Consider the following 16,068-nt stretch of genomic DNA (forward strand, 5'->3'; position numbering starts at 1 on the left):
GCTGCCGCTGCCCAGCCCAATGCAAGGACCATCACTGATAAGGATGGGGGGCTTCCAAACTTCTCTCAATGTCTACCTGCGAGTGGTAAGCAACGGAAAAGCTCCAGAAGCCCTAAGGGACTAATGCTTTGGAAGCGGGAGTCCCCAAAGGCGCGTTCCATTCACCTCCGACCACCGATAACTTCGACATGCAAAAGCATGTGCGGCCTTCTAGCATTCTGGTGGTGTGCTGTGATGCTACTTCCTCTTGACGACTACTTGTGTGCTCTTTAACTCAGGATCTCCAAAGTCGGAGACATATTTGTGCTAGCTGCATCTGCATCTCATGCTTCACAGCATCAACCAACCTCCTGGAGCGGTCTCCAACTGCCGGTGGCGGGACTGTAAAGATGTGGCACCTCCTATGCCCATCACAACTCCAAGGCTAAGAGAGCTGAATGCTTCCGTCCAACGCTATTGTTAACAACTTCCTTGCACACACCAGACACCACTCCTAAGTCACATGCTGTTTCTACGGATTTCCACATTGTTCTGTCTGCTATTAATAAACCATCTTGGGGATCTGTATACATAGGCGTCAGACTATCCGTGTATTGTATTTAAGTACCTGCATAGGATTGGTGTTTGATTCCACCATTTTTTTCATTCCACATGTACACGTTAGCAGCCACTTGTATGTGACTACTGAGAATCACATAGAAAACTCTACCCTTGCTTCCGTCCTCTTCCAAGTTAACCGTTATTAGGGCACTGATTTCATCACGATTAGACGACAACAGCAACTCCTTACTCTTGGGTCTACCAAAACAGACTACTGAAAAGCATAGCCAATAGGTCTTGCCTTTGTGACCTTATAAGTGTTTAGTTATCCAGCACAATATCCATGGTGCAACAACATCAAGTGTTGCATGGCTAAACACTTATAAGGTCCCAAAGGCAAGACCTATTGGCTATGCCAATGGTTGTTTTTCTTGCTATAAATAACATTGTTTAAAGGGTTTGTTGGTGTTGGGTGTGGGCTCGGCCTGGGAGCAGCCATGGTGCACTGTCTTCCAGAAGCTGCAAATTCAGCGGCAGCTGTTGAAAGGGGATGATTCCTCCATCAAGATGCAGGGAGGGTGTAGGGTTTGCTAAGGGCAAAAGGATTGAGCTAGGGTGTTTCGTGGTGCAGAGGGGTGGAATAGGGCAAAAAAAGGTCAACACAGGGACATATAAAGAATTCAGATATAAATTTACAGATGGAGATAATGAAAAGGCAACTTGCATGGGAATAAGAGCATATTCAATATTAGGTAGCAATCAATTTTTAAGGAATAATCTTGGCAGTGGCTCAGATTAAATGTTTAGCTTGGAACGTTGCTGGTCTTAATAGCAAACTTAAGAGACAACTTGTGCACGAAGAGCTAAAAATGTATAATCCACAATTAGTTCTGCTAACAGAAACTCATCTTTCTTTTAAGGATCGGAATCTCTTGCAACACTTGGGGTATGAAATAATTATTTGTACGTTACAGAACTGTTCAATAAGGGGGGGGCTGCAATCCTAAACACAAACTTTTTGTATGTGTCGCACATAAGACACTGGCCGATCAGGCTGACAGGTGGGCAATAGCACAGCTGGAAATGAGGGGTAAGAAATATGTTTTCTCTGCTCTATATGGTTCTAATGTGGATGACCCTTCAGTCATTGATTTATTGAACATGGAAATGCTGAATTGGGAGGGAGAAAGGGTGGTAATGAGTGATTTAATTGAATTATGGATTAAAGCATCAACACCACTACTCATAGAATGCGCAAGACAAGGGCTGCAATCATAGAATTAGGTCGTCTGCAGCTAATCAGGGATGTATGGAGGTATTTATAACCAGTTACCCCAGGGTATACGTACTATTCTTCTCCGCATCAATCGTATTTGAGAATCGGTATGGCATGGGTTTCAGATCAGATAATACTGACATCAGAGCTTGAAGTTTGTTCACGTGTCACGTCCGATCATAACCCTATAATGGTATCATTTCAGACGTTAGCAGGTATATCTAGACCCTTTTCTTTCCCAAGATACTTGCTTATGGACAGTGTCTATATAGCTATTACTAGGAAACAACAGAAATATTTTTTAAAGAAAATGTCGGGTCTGCCTCTCCATTGGTGGTTTGGGATACCTGGAAAGCAGTAATTAGAGGCACAACTCAACAATATGATTGGCAACAGAATAAAGTAAAGAAAACTGCAACCAAGGAGGCCAAGGGCAGAAGAACAACACGGCGAGGCACTCCTGATGGGTACTCAGAATCAAGAGCAATTGTTTTTTTCTCTAATTGATCTTAGAGTAGCTACAAAAAAAGTATTTAGAGAAAGAATAGCGGCTAGATTTGATAAATATCGCTTTACACAATACTAGTATGGCGAGCAAATAGGCAGAATCTTAGCTCATAAGGTTGCAGATGACAGGGCTAAAACTTATATCAAAGGAGTAAAAGGGGCAAATGGCATATCTTATACACAACCGCATGAGATTTTAGAGAAATTTTCTGTATATTACTAAGAATTATATACTTCAACTATAGCACCGAAAGAGGAAGATATCCAGTCTTATGTGCAGGGCAGATATTTATCTACTCCGAGTGAGGCGACTGCAATCTCCATTGAGAAAGATATTACAAGGGAAGAGATAGAATTGGCAATATCGACCCTACCATCGGGTAAGGCAGCCGGGGAAGACTCCTTACCCCTCAAATGTTATAAATCATTTAAAGATCTATTGATTGAACCATTCAGATCGGTTATACAACACATTGGTACCAAGGGTAAGGTACCCGAATCATGGAATATGACTCAGATAGTGTTCTTTTTGGATAAAAAAACTCCTGATGAGTGTGGGTCATATAGACCAATTTCACTCATAAATGCGGAAGCCAAAATCTTCTCAAAAATACTTGCTAACCGCCTTGCCTCTGTTATCATCAACATGGCTTTATTCAAGGACGAGATACTACTGCCCATGTTAACACGGCAGTCTCGGCTTTTGATATGGCAGCAAAGCGATCAATCCCCCGTCGGGTGAAGGGACTATATAAACAATGGATTCAGGTTTTATAGGACAAACTTCAAGCCAAATTAACATATCTAGGCTTACAATCACCAACTTTCCCAATTTTTCGGGGTACACGGCAGGGTTCTCCTCTTTCACCCCTGTTGTTCGCCCTCTATATTGAACCATTTATCTATGCCTTACAGTCTAACTCTCAAATTACGCCATTGATGTCTGCTGTAATTCCTCTTAAAGTTATCGCCTATGCAGACGATATTGCTGCTTTCACAACAGAGCCAGCTAGAGCAATCAAGCTAATTGAGGATGAGGCAGCTAGGTTCGTTTCTGTCTCTGGGTATAAACTTAACAACAACAAAACACAGATAATTCACAATTTTAAACCTAGTGCCTCAACTTATGGGGTCTGCTCTGTGGCTACCTATCTTGGGATCAAACTCTCTTCACGCATAGATAAGATATTCTCTCTGAACTATGAGTGTCTACTTAAAGATACCGTTACATCACTAAAGAGATGGCACAAAAGATTAGAGGGGGCTTTAAGCAGCTTTATCTGGGGTTACAAAAAAGCTCGGAGAACTATTTATTTGTTAAAACTCCTATATAAACAGGGAGGAGTTGATTTCCCGATTTTAAAATGTATTTCTGACCGGCCTTTGCTGGTCGCTTTCATAGTCTTTTAAATCCCTTGTGTACTACTTTTTTCCACCAATTTATGTTGGCAGAGGACAGCGGCATGTATCTATACAGAATCAATGACCCGAATTTCTACAAAGAGTCAAGTTTAAGACTATAAGAGATACTATATTCATATGGCGTGCATCTCCTGCAGATGTAATCTATCATTTTATCATGATAGACTCCCCTTATGGGGTAATCCGATCTTCCCAGAGGTATTTCAAGATGCTCTCAGCAAACGTTAGGCCACCTTTGGAATTATCTCTCTTGGGGATCTTTATGATCATAGTGACCTAGCATCTTTTGAAAATTTACAGCTACAGTTTAATCTACCAGATTATATGTTTTTTAAATATCTCCAAATTAGGGACTATCTGGTGAAACATCTAAATCTGACAAAAATGTCTAATTCAGAGGTTTGGGATTGCTTGCATAAGGAGAAGACAAAATCTCTTATAAGATACATGTATAAATGTTTTCTTGGCTATAGACAAGGCGATGGTGAAAGACTGGCGGAACGATGGAGTAAGACTCTGGGAATAGTTGTTACGGCAGGAGCTATTAAACAAGCTTTAAGCATCATTGGTGATTCAGTTCACTCAATTAACTTGCGATTACAACAGTTTCGTACTGTATTCCTGCTGTATTACACGCCAGAGAGAATAGCCAAATGGCCTCTGCCTGGTTCAGTCAGTGTTCGGACAAAATGCCCTAGATGCGATTTGTACGCAGCAAGCATAACGCATATGTTCGTAACATGTCCAAAACTGGGTATATTCTGGCAGCAGGTGGGCCAAGTATGTTCTCAGAGGCTGGGGATAGATCCATCTCTTTCGATTAGGGAAATTATGATTGGCCCAGAGAATATGAGTTATAGGTTCTTTCATTTATTTTTGATCCTACTTGTTGCTGCCAGGCTGGTAATCGCCCGTCTATGGATTAGCCCTTGTCCTCCTTCAATAAGCGATTGGTGGATGTTGGTTAGGGAAACGTATGAGATGGAAGGGGCGCTCATTCTATGATAAAACTAAATGCTATATGGGGGCTTTTCTTCTAGTGATTAACCTCTGTCATATTAATGAGGCTTAAAATTGATGTTTGCTTTTTTTATATTTGTAATGTTGTACTATCTAAGGTAGAGATATCCTAATTTTTAATACTGCTATTGTGAAGCTCTCTCTTCTTTATGGACATCCTTTTTTGTGTTTTCTTCTTTTTTTGTGTGCTTTGTATCTGTAAATATCTGTGATACCCTCTTGTTGACAAATAAAAATAATTTAAAAAAAAGAAAAGTCTCAAAATCAGCAACTTCACATTTTTCCTAGCATACTGGACTGTTCCACTCTCTGTGCTCCACCTCCGCTCATCCCATGAGTTTATTATCTCTTCTGTAACTGTACACTTGTGCCGTGATGAGTTACCATTGAGAATGCACCTGCATTCCTGTATGCAGGGCCGGCTTTAGTACGGGTGGCTCCCTGTGTGACAATGTTTGTTGGTGCCCCTCCATGACCACCTCGTCACAGATTCCCTCACTACCACCATTTGACAATGCCCCCCAAGTCTCCATAACCATAGTCTCTTAGTTTATTTAGGTGCACATGCATCAACATCCCGAAAAGCGAATCCTTATTAGCGAGAAATAATGAATCGGTAATAAGGAATCGCTTTTCGGAATGCATGAACAGATTCGGCAATTATCAGCGATTCCTTAAAAATCGCTAATAATTACCGATTACACAATAGCGAGTACAGTAAATACTGAATAGCAATTAGCGAGTTCGGTATTACCGAATTCGGTAAAAGTGAATTCGGTAATAGCGAAATCGCAAAAAACGGGTCGCTCCAGGAGCGGGCTGATGACATCACTACCAGGAAGTCAAGCTGCCCCACCCTCATTCACTGGCCTGAGGAGCACACAGGAGGAGGCAGAGCACACAGACTGAGGCAAGAGAATCCCCTCTCTGAAACCATCCACCCTACCCTCATCCAGGATGGACAAGGATGCACCAGGCACTGCAGACACGCCCAGGAAGAGGAAGAGAAAGTTCTCTGACAGGGAACTGGAGCACTTGATTGAGGGGGTGAGCAGCAAGCACGACAAGCTGTTTGGCAAGCTGGCCCTCAAGGTGCCCGAAGCAGAGAAGAGGAGAATTTGGCTTCGCATCAGGGAGAGGGTGAATGCCGTGGGAGTGAAGCACCGCCGCATCGATGACCTAAAGAAGAGGTGGTATGACCTCAGAAAGAGGGCCAAGGAGAGAATTGCAGAAAGGGTCAAGGAGGCAGCTGGCACAGGAGGGGGGCCATCCACAGTACCAGCAAACACTGCCCTGGAGGAGCTCGTCGAGGGGACCATTGAGCCAGAGGCGGTTGTGGGAGTTACGCAGATGGACACTTCCGGCGCAGCCACCACTGAACAAGGTAAGATGCATGCCTGCGCCCATACTCTGCGTATCGCATACCCATCCCCATCCCCCCAGCTCAATCACAGTGTGCAGGCAGAAGTGCATAACACATATGCCCTCACATCAGTATTGCATCATGGGAGTCGTAGTCATGTCAGCAAAGTGTGCATGTATAGTCATAATAGCAACAAAAATAGATCAGCAGTACAGGCCCAACATAGAGTCAAATAATGTAATTCATTGTAGGACATAAATGCAGAATTACCAACAGATGTAGTCACTAAAATAACTAACCATGCACTGTTTCATACACAGATGCATCTCCTGGGGATTCGGATGATAGTGAGCGCCTCATCATCTCTGAAACACCGGCTGATTCCGATGGCGACTCTCTGCAGGAGGGTCAATTCCCACATCCACCAGCAACAATACCACCACCACCACCATCACCACCACCACCACCAACACCTGCGACAAAAACAACAAGACGCAGGGCACAAGTCCCCTCCATGCAGGTGATGGATGCATGCCCGAGTCCTGCAACCACAACTGGCCCAAGTCCTACAGGTGTCACACCGCCAGCACCACCACCAGCACATGGCAGAGTCACGCAGCGGCGCAGGTCCCTGTGCAGTACTGCCGAGGGAGCCGACCAGGCAAGGAACATTTATGGTGGAGTCGAGGCTCAGATGCTGCGTGTTCAGCGCCTGCAGCGGAGACACATGGGGACAATGAACCTCAACATTTCACGTCTCGCAAAACACATGTGCACTCTGACTGACGCAGTGCGGCACATGACCACAGTTGTGGCAGAGGTCAATAAGTAAATTAGTGAAAACCTCCAGGAGCTCACCCGTGCCATCCGAGCAGGACAACACAGCGAGCGCCGAAGGCATAGACAGAACTTGCTCCATTCCACAGCATCGACCAGGGCCATCACCAAGCTCTGCAACAGCACTGCTGTGTTGTCCCGCCGCTCCGTGTCACTGCAGGTGGACCTCGGACATTACTGTGGTGACGTGGTGAAGGCCTTAGGCCAGGTGACCACTGCAGTGGAACACTTGCAGTCAGGGACATTCAGTGGCAGCAACTTGGGATGGCAGTGAGGCTGCTTCAAGTGTAAGCAGCGTCTCGGTGATGGAGACCTACACCAGGAGGCGCAGTTCGCGCTGCTCCACAGCCACAGAGACACAGTGTGGTGAGGTGGAGGAGACACGCGATAGGAGGCTGGGCGTTCGTGGGAAGTGCCACTAGACATTCTGTCCTGCATCCCTGACCATGGTGGGGTAACCATGGCCCACTTTGATTTTGCTTTTGCACTCCCGTGACTCCAACGATCATGTTTTTGCCCACAATGTGTGGGGGAAGTCTAATTTGCATTTCTGTGTGACATTACATACATCAGTGCTCCTGTGAATTAAACAGTAGCACTACTAATGATATCTTCATGGCTCATTCTTACCTGGCTCAGAAATGATGTTGTGTGATGTATGTCCGCCTCCTTTGACCCTCAGATGTGTTTGGAACGTGTGCCTGTCGGTGTTGTGCGGGTGGTTGGTCATCCTGGTAGTTGTCATTCCTGTCCACCTCTATGGGTATCCCCCTTCTGGTTGCAATGTTGTGCAGCATGGCACATACTGCTACAATCCTGCAGCAGGTGTCTGGTTTATATTGCAAGGCACCTCCAGTCTTATGTAAGATACGGAAGTGACTCTTCAGAATCCCGAATGTCCTCTCAATCACATTTCTGGTGCTTCTGTGGGCCGCGTTGTAGAGTTGCTCCTGTGGTGTTGCTGGGTTGATGTAGGGGGTGAGGATATATTCCCGCAGGCCGTATGCACTGTCACCTACAGGATGGAAGCAAAGGCTTAGCGTCAGTCATGATGATACATGTGTGATGCTGATGTTATAAAGAGGTATGTGTACGTACCAAGCAGGAGTCCCTCTCCGAATTCTCCATTGAGCAGACGCCTGTGGATGCCACTGTGTCTGAATATGTAGGAGTCGTGTGTGCTCCCTGGAAATTGTGCCACTACGTCCGTGATGATGTGCTTGGCATCGCACCCAACATGCACGTTGATGGAGTGATAGGACTTCCGGTTACGGAAGATGTACTCATTGGCTGAGGGTGGACAGATGGGGACATGCGTGCAGTCAATGCATCCAATGACATGGGGGAATTGGGCCACCTGGTAGAATTCCTTTTTGGTGTGGTTCAACTGCTGGGGGGTTGTGGGGAAGCTGATGTGGGTATGTATCATTGTCAGCATGGCATCAATGAATTTACGGAAGAAGCGTGAGAGTGCGCTTTGTGATACGCCTCCCGCTACCGCTATGACCCCCTGGAAACTTCCAGACGCCAGTAGGTGCAGGCTGCATAGGACCTGGACGTGCGCAGGAATGGCATTTGTCCGACGTGTCTGGTTATGTTATGTTATGTTAAATAATTTATAAAGCACAGCGGTTACCCTAGGGTGTCCTGGCGCTGTTACCAAAGCTTAACAGCTACGTTACCAATGAGCGGAGGGAAGAAAGCGCATGTTTAGAGGGTGAACAGCCATGTTTTTAATGCCCTTCTAAAGGACAGCAGGTCTGACAGGTTTCTAAGTTGGGCCGGAAGGGCATTCCAGGCCTTAGCTGCACCTACTACAAATCTTCTGCCTCCCCAAGATAGTTTTTTTACCTTGGGGATAGCGGCCAGTTTAGCTCCCGAGACCGGAGATCTCTCGATGGTATATACCACTTTAGGTGTTCTTGCAGATAGACCGGTCCGGTCGCATGGAGAGCCTTAAAAACAGTGCATAATGTTTTAAAAAGAATCCTTTCCCTGACTGGGAGCCAGTGCAGTTTCTGAATTTCCTTCGATATGGGTGCAAATTTAGGGATCCCGGACAATAATCTGGCTGCTGCATTTTGTAGCCTCTGTAGTTTTTTCAGAAAACGCTCCTGGATGTTAAGATAGAGACTATTACAGTAGTCCAATTTGGACATCACCAAGGCAGAGACCACTGTTTTCTGGCTTCCTGTAGGCAGGAAAGGCAGAATTTTGTTTACCGTCCGCAGAACAAAAGATGTAGCTGAAGAGACTGAATTAATTTGGGCTCCCAGATTCAGCTTGTCATCCAAAATTACTCCCAGGTTTTTTACTTTTAGAGCTGGGGCTGGGAAGTTTCCCATACTGACAGGCCACCATTTAGTGTTCCAAAACGTTGGGGCATTTCCAAACACCATGACCTCAGTTTTATCAGAATTCAGCTTCAGGCAGTTTTCCGCCATCCAATGACTCACTGCCATCATGCAATCATGAAATCTGATTGCCAAGCTTTCCTCCTGGCCTTGCTGTATGGATACTGGTGCTGCAGTAGTGGTTCCAGGTCTGCAATTAGGCGCATTATCATTGCACGATTGAGACTGTACTTGTCGTATACCTCATCCTCATTTTGGCCAACCAATGTGATGCGCACTCTGAATACTCTCTCCTGGATCTTTCTCCTGCGCTGTGCTGCTGCATTTATTCTCATCCTCCTTGCAAGCACGTAGAGTGTTGCCATTTTGTGAAAGCAAACAGGGTTTCCTTGCCCAATTTATATGGCTTTCTGATTGATTGCATCTGTGGCACACTTGGGATTTTTTTTCCAAATTTTTTTTTTTGCAACGTTACCTCCTGGTTCTGATTTCCCTTAATCTGCTCATGCAAAATAGCGATTTTGGGGATTTTCGGTATTTGCGACTTTTGATGCATTCATTAGCGAATCTTTATTTGCGATTAGCTAATGCCAGACGCTATTTGTGATTTCGGTATTTCCTATTTTTTATTTTGCGATTCTTTATTTTACCGGGCAATTATTTTGCGATTCTTTTTTTTACCGGGCAATTATTTAGCGATTCTTTATTTTTTTGCTATTGGTGTTGATGCATTGGAATTCGTTTTTTGCCACTCGCTAACGGCTGGTTTTAGCGATTCGGTATTTTTGCGAGTTGAGTTTTGCTTGATGCATGTGCCAGTTAGTTGTATAGATCCAATCAAACCAGTTTAAGGTGTCAAAACACTTTACATCACACAAACATTGCATGGAGGCAATTATACGTGTGTAAATCAGTGTATAGGAAATGTTACATAAGACAAACGACAGCAAGGTGTAGGATTTACATGTTATCCATACTGGTAGGCAGTATAGTTTAAGAGTTCTTGGACGAGAAAAGCACAAATTCAGAATTTAAAATGTAACACCATTGTTAGGGGTTTTCTTGAATATTAAGAATTGATTTCTACCCAAATGAACCCTTTTTGCAATATCAGAATAAGGAAAGACTAGGCAAAAAAACATGTAGCTCTAATACTTTCCTTGCAGTTTGCATGCAGCTCCTTGATGACAGATAATAGTTCACTGCTCTGTATTAGGATTTTAGCTTATAAACTGCAAGCAACAAAAGAATCTCTATGACAAAAGCGATTACCTATTGACCTATTTATAGTATGTGCATTTTGTGATCTGAATAGGACACGTTAATTGCAGCAGGCATATTAACCCTCTGCAACAAGCTTTTCAAAACTTCCACTACCAGACAAAGTGTGACCTCACGTGCTTTTAAAACAATAGACATGCTGCCCCACCCCGTCAGCACCCGGTGCGGTGGCACCGATTGCACGGCCCTAGAGCCGGCCCGCCTATATGTTATCATTTGTTGGCTTTGTGTCCAGCGGCTATGTTTGTACTATATAAACACACGCAATACAAGAAAATAAAATACCAAACAACACTCTTTCCTATAATATTTCACTAACACAAATAAGTTACTAACATTTGTTGTTTCTCTTTCTCTTTCTCCTTCTCCTGATTCTCTCTCATTACTCTCAGGAATATTTTTTATTTAGAATGCCAGAATTTACTATATTGACGTGATTCTTTGTATGAAAAGCCTGGCTCCTGAGCAATGACTCACTATTCATTAAATTGTGAATAACAGATTTTAATGAGGTTAATAGTTGCTCTTCCTTGAAATCTTACCTCACCAACAAGGTAAAACTCAGGGAAAGTTCACATAAGTGCTATGTATAACATAATTGCAGTGAGAAATTTCAGGGCCTCATTTATAAAATAATTCATACACCCAAAATGCAAATACATTCTTGCAGTACCGTCGGTCGGAGCCCTTCAAACCGCATGTGAAGAGCTCCGATTCAGCAGTTGGAATCCTTTCCAACCGACCCATTTTGATGGGGTCGGTCGGAAGGGAATCCGAATCAGATTTCCGAATGGCCTCCGACGGGTTTGGAGAGCCTGTCCGCAATTCGGAAAGCCTTCATTAAGCCCTCGGCCGACTCTTTCCGGCCGAGGGATTATGATGGCAGATTCCCACAGCCTTTCTGACACAGTAAGTCTTTTGGAATCTATCTTTGGGGGCCCCCAGCAGGGCCCCCATGGGTGCAAGGAACTGCACCTCTGATCTTTACAATGAAAGTGTGCATTCTGTTTGAAATGCATGCTCCCATTGTAAAGTATCCTACTTGCTGGGCTGGAACCGACGACAGGAGGTCATTCAGTTCCAGTTCCAGTTCCCAAACGATGTCGGACGGACTCCGGTCGAGTCCGTCTGACATCGTAATCGGGCCCTAAGTTGTTTTCAACCAGGAATATTCAGGACAGATCTCCAGCTGCTCTGCTCATGGCAGAGTGTCATTATTTTATATCAAGAGTTACACTAACCTTGCAATTCAGATCCAGTGAGGGCCATGTGAGCTTTCACACTTCTCCGGGCCCAGTGTCAACATTACACTAAAAACATGTAGGTTAGAAGTAGACCTGTGGAAAGGAGAACAGCATAAGACAAACAGAGATGCTGGATGTTTTCGCACTACCTGATTGCACAGCTGGACTTTGCAATGGCAGGAGCATTGATATCTGAAGACAAGAAAAAAAATTTAATATGGCTATTGTATGGGCTTTGGCATCTTAACTTCCGATATTGTATATGATATATCTGCTGACAATTTCTGTATTTTCAGCTCTCTGTTCTGGAAAGGAATTCAATATTTTTCCAGAGCTGAAAGATAATTAGAGTTATAAAGGTCCATGGCTCTGATGATATTAAATGTAACTAACTCGGTGATAACTGCAATGTGAAAAGCATTCATTAATATTATATAGTTCACCTAGGCAACCACAATACAATGCAATAATATCATATGTGTTCTTTTTTTTTTTTAAGTTTGAGTTTATTGAAACCAGAAAAAATAGAAAAACGGTACAATCAAAAAACAGTTGAAGCATAATTAAAATTCAAGATCATATTAAAGGATAAGAAATACAAAGGTTACAATAAACATTATGTCCTAGAATAAAGAAAAAAGAAAAAGAAAAGGGGGGGAGAAGGGGTGGGAAACAATACATCTATCATCAAAAGAGATACGAAGAAGGATGAAAACTATGAGGTTAAACATTGTATGTAATGCAGAAAATCTAAGAAGAAGATATAATTATATATTCATGTAAATGTGAAATATGGTAACCGTACTAGTTTGATAGACAAAAATGACAACGAAACAACATCAAGGCGGTTTACGGACATTGTCCGACGTATCCACAATAGCAGTAGTGGAAGTGTTTGAAAAGGCAGAATCAGATAAATATGTAGTGAGAGGAAGCCATAATAAATCTCTTTTAACTGCTAGAGAAATAGGAGTGACATAGTTAGTATTGAGTCTATGATGAAAACACAGGGCATTCCACCAGGCTTTGTAAGTGACTTTATCTGCATGCTTCCAATTGGAGGTGATTAAATGTAGGGCTATAGCTATTAACAAATCTATCAGCTGAAAATTTGATGGGGATTGAGGCCAAGAAGGGGACAGGGAACCTAGAAAAATATTTAGTAAGGAAAAGGGGACCTTAGTTTTAACATTTTTATTAATTTGAGACCAAACTAAGTGCCAAAATTTGTCAATGCTGGGACAGTCGAATAGCATGTGGTTTAGGTCAGCATTTGAGAAGGGACAAGACCAGCATGTTGACTGAGTAGTAGAGGAGAAGCAAGCTAAAGTCGCAGGTGAGTATAATAAACGTTGGTACACAAAATAAAGAGTTTGGGTAGTATTGGCCGCTCATGAGGTCTTATGGATCTTTAACCACAATTTATCCCAAACGGCGACAGTCCAACATTGCGATAGATCTCTTTCCCATGCCAATTCAGTCTTTGATTTAAGCCTTCCCGAAGGTGATAAAAGACATTTGTAAAGAGAAGGCGCAGAAGGGGAAGTGGACAATAAAGGGAATAACGTAGAGCATGTTATAGGGAGCGATGGAAGAGATGGAAGTAATAAAGATATTGATGGAGAGAAGGGGGTAAAAGGTCATATTGCTTCTTAAAAGAATTAGTAAGGGCAAATTTATATTGAAGATCCAAAAAAGATAAAGGGTTATTATCAGACAAAAGTTGAGAAATCCATATCAGGCCTTTAGATTTCCATGATTTCCAATAAAAGGCACGATTTTTAATGCGTAACAGTTTATTGTGCCAAATAGGTTGTTGAGATAGGGAAATAATGGAGGGATAGAAGGAGGGAAGGAGAGGAGCCAAAAGTTTGTGTATGAGAAATAACAGAGGAACGCAGAGAGGAGGTGTTAGCGGAGAAAGCAAGGGTTTCCAAAAAATCGAAGGGGGAAGTGAAGAATTTTTCTATGGACAACCATACCAGAGGATATGTAGAGGAATCAGAAGAAAGCCAGCGACAGGCTTGTTTTAAAGAAAACGCATACTGATAGGACTTGAAGTCAGGAAACTTAAGTCCTCCATTTGGTTTATCCTTCTTAAGAATGGATAGAGCTATGCGAGAGGGTTTGTTTTTCCAAAGAAATCTTAACAAAATGCGATCTATTCTTTTGAAATGGTATCCCGGTATATGTACAGGAATCATTGAAAGAGAATATAAAATAAGGGGAGAAAGTATCATCTTAATAGAGTCTAGCCTACCCCACTAAGAAAGAAAAAGGAGATGCCATTTAGTAATTGAGTCATTGAGTTTCTTAGTGATATGGTCAAAACTCAATTTTAAAGTTTCTGAGATAGTTGGGGAAAACCACAATCCTAAGTATTTCAATTTAGAGGACTGCCAGGAAAACCCTGTTTGACTGAAATAGTGTTTAAGACACAAGACATTAAGGGGCAAAACTTCACATTTATCTCGATTAAGGCGATAACCCGAAAGTTTTGAGAAAGCATCGACCTGAGAAAGGAAGAAAGGTATAGAAGTGACTGGGTTGGAACAATATAAAAGAATATCATCTGCATAAACAGACATTTTAACTTGATGGGAACCTAGTTGAAAGCCTGTGGTTTGAGTATCTTGTCTAATTTTGGTTAAAAAAGGTTCTAATGCAACTACAAACAATAAAGGGGATAGGGGGCAACCCTGACGTACTCCTCTAAAAAGAGAAAAGGAATCTGAGACTTTACCGTTAGCAAAAATAGACGCTTTGGGACCAGAGTACAATAAAGAAATCAAAGAGATTAGTTTAGGAGGGAACCATTTCCATTTTAGAGCATGGAACATAAAGTCCCAACTGATCCTATCGAAGGCTTTTTCAGCGTCTAACGCAATGGCAGCAAGTGGGTAGTCGATAGAAGGAGCCTTGCTAAGTATGTCAAAAAAGACTCTAGAATTATCAGAGGATAGTCAACCTTTAACAAAGCCCGACTGTTCAGGCCCAATAAATTCAGGCAAAACAGGATCGATACGTAAGGCAAGGATTTTTCCAAAGATTTTGTAGTCCGTATTAACTAAAGAAATGAGGCGATAATTTTTGCAAAAGGAAGGGTCCTCATTCTCCTTTGGAATTAAACAAATCATAGCATCTTGAAAAGTACCTTGAGAGGATCCGCTTGCAATAAAGGAGTTGAATAAAAGGAAAAGTTTTGGGAGAAGAAGCTTAGAAAAATGTTCATAAAATTCAATGGTAAATCCGTCAGGGCCAGGGGTTTTACCACGTTTCAGTACTGAAACAGCATGGAAAATTTCTGCCAATGTAATATCTGCTTGTAACGAATCAAAGTCAATATGTTGTGAAGGGAGGGAGCTAATTGATTGAAAATATGAAGACAGATCAGACAGAAGTGGTTTGGATTCTGGAGTGTAAAGATTCTTATAGAAGGAGACAAATTAATTTAAAATATCTTCGTCTTTAAGAAGAATATCGCCATTGAAACTAGTAAGGGAATCTATTCTAGTTCTGTCTCGACGCCCTTTTAAATAATTAGCTAATAATTTCCCCATTTTATTCTGGCCTCCGTAATAACGGGCACTGCTTTTTAGAAGATAGGAAGAGGCCGCCTCTGTAGATAATTTATTGAAAGTAATCTTGGCGGTAATAAGTTCTTTTAAAGAAGTTTCAGTAGAGGAATGATAGTAAACATTCTTTAGTTTTTTGATTTTGGCAAGTAATTGAGTTGAGTGCCTTTCAAAACTCTTTTTCTTCTGAGAGACAACATTAATGATGAAGCCTCTTGCAGCTGCCTTGAAAGAATCCCAAATCATAGTAGGAGAGGAATCAGAAGTTGTATTTTTATTGAAAAACTCTAAGGCAATATAACTGAATTGGCTAGAGAAATTAGGATCCACTAGCAAAGAATTATTAAATCGCCATCGTCCAGCGGACGGGTTATAGGGAATCAAGTCAAAATCAACAAAAACCGGGGCATGATCTGAGACTAAAATGGACCCTATTTCAGGAGGGAGTACATGTTGAGTTAATGACTTGCTTAGAAAAAGATAGTCAATACGAGATTGTGATTTATGTGGAGGGGAAAAATAACTATACTCTCGGAGATCTGGATGGCAGAGTCTCCAGATGTCAACTAAAGATTTTCTAAGTATGGCAGAAGTAAATTGTGAGTGCATTTTATTAGGTATGAATTTGACAGAGGAATTCCTATCCAAA

The sequence above is a fragment of the Triturus cristatus genome, chromosome 8, assembly GCF_964204655.1.
Source record: "Triturus cristatus chromosome 8, aTriCri1.1, whole genome shotgun sequence".
NCBI classification, from domain to species: domain Eukaryota; kingdom Metazoa; phylum Chordata; class Amphibia; order Caudata; family Salamandridae; genus Triturus; species Triturus cristatus.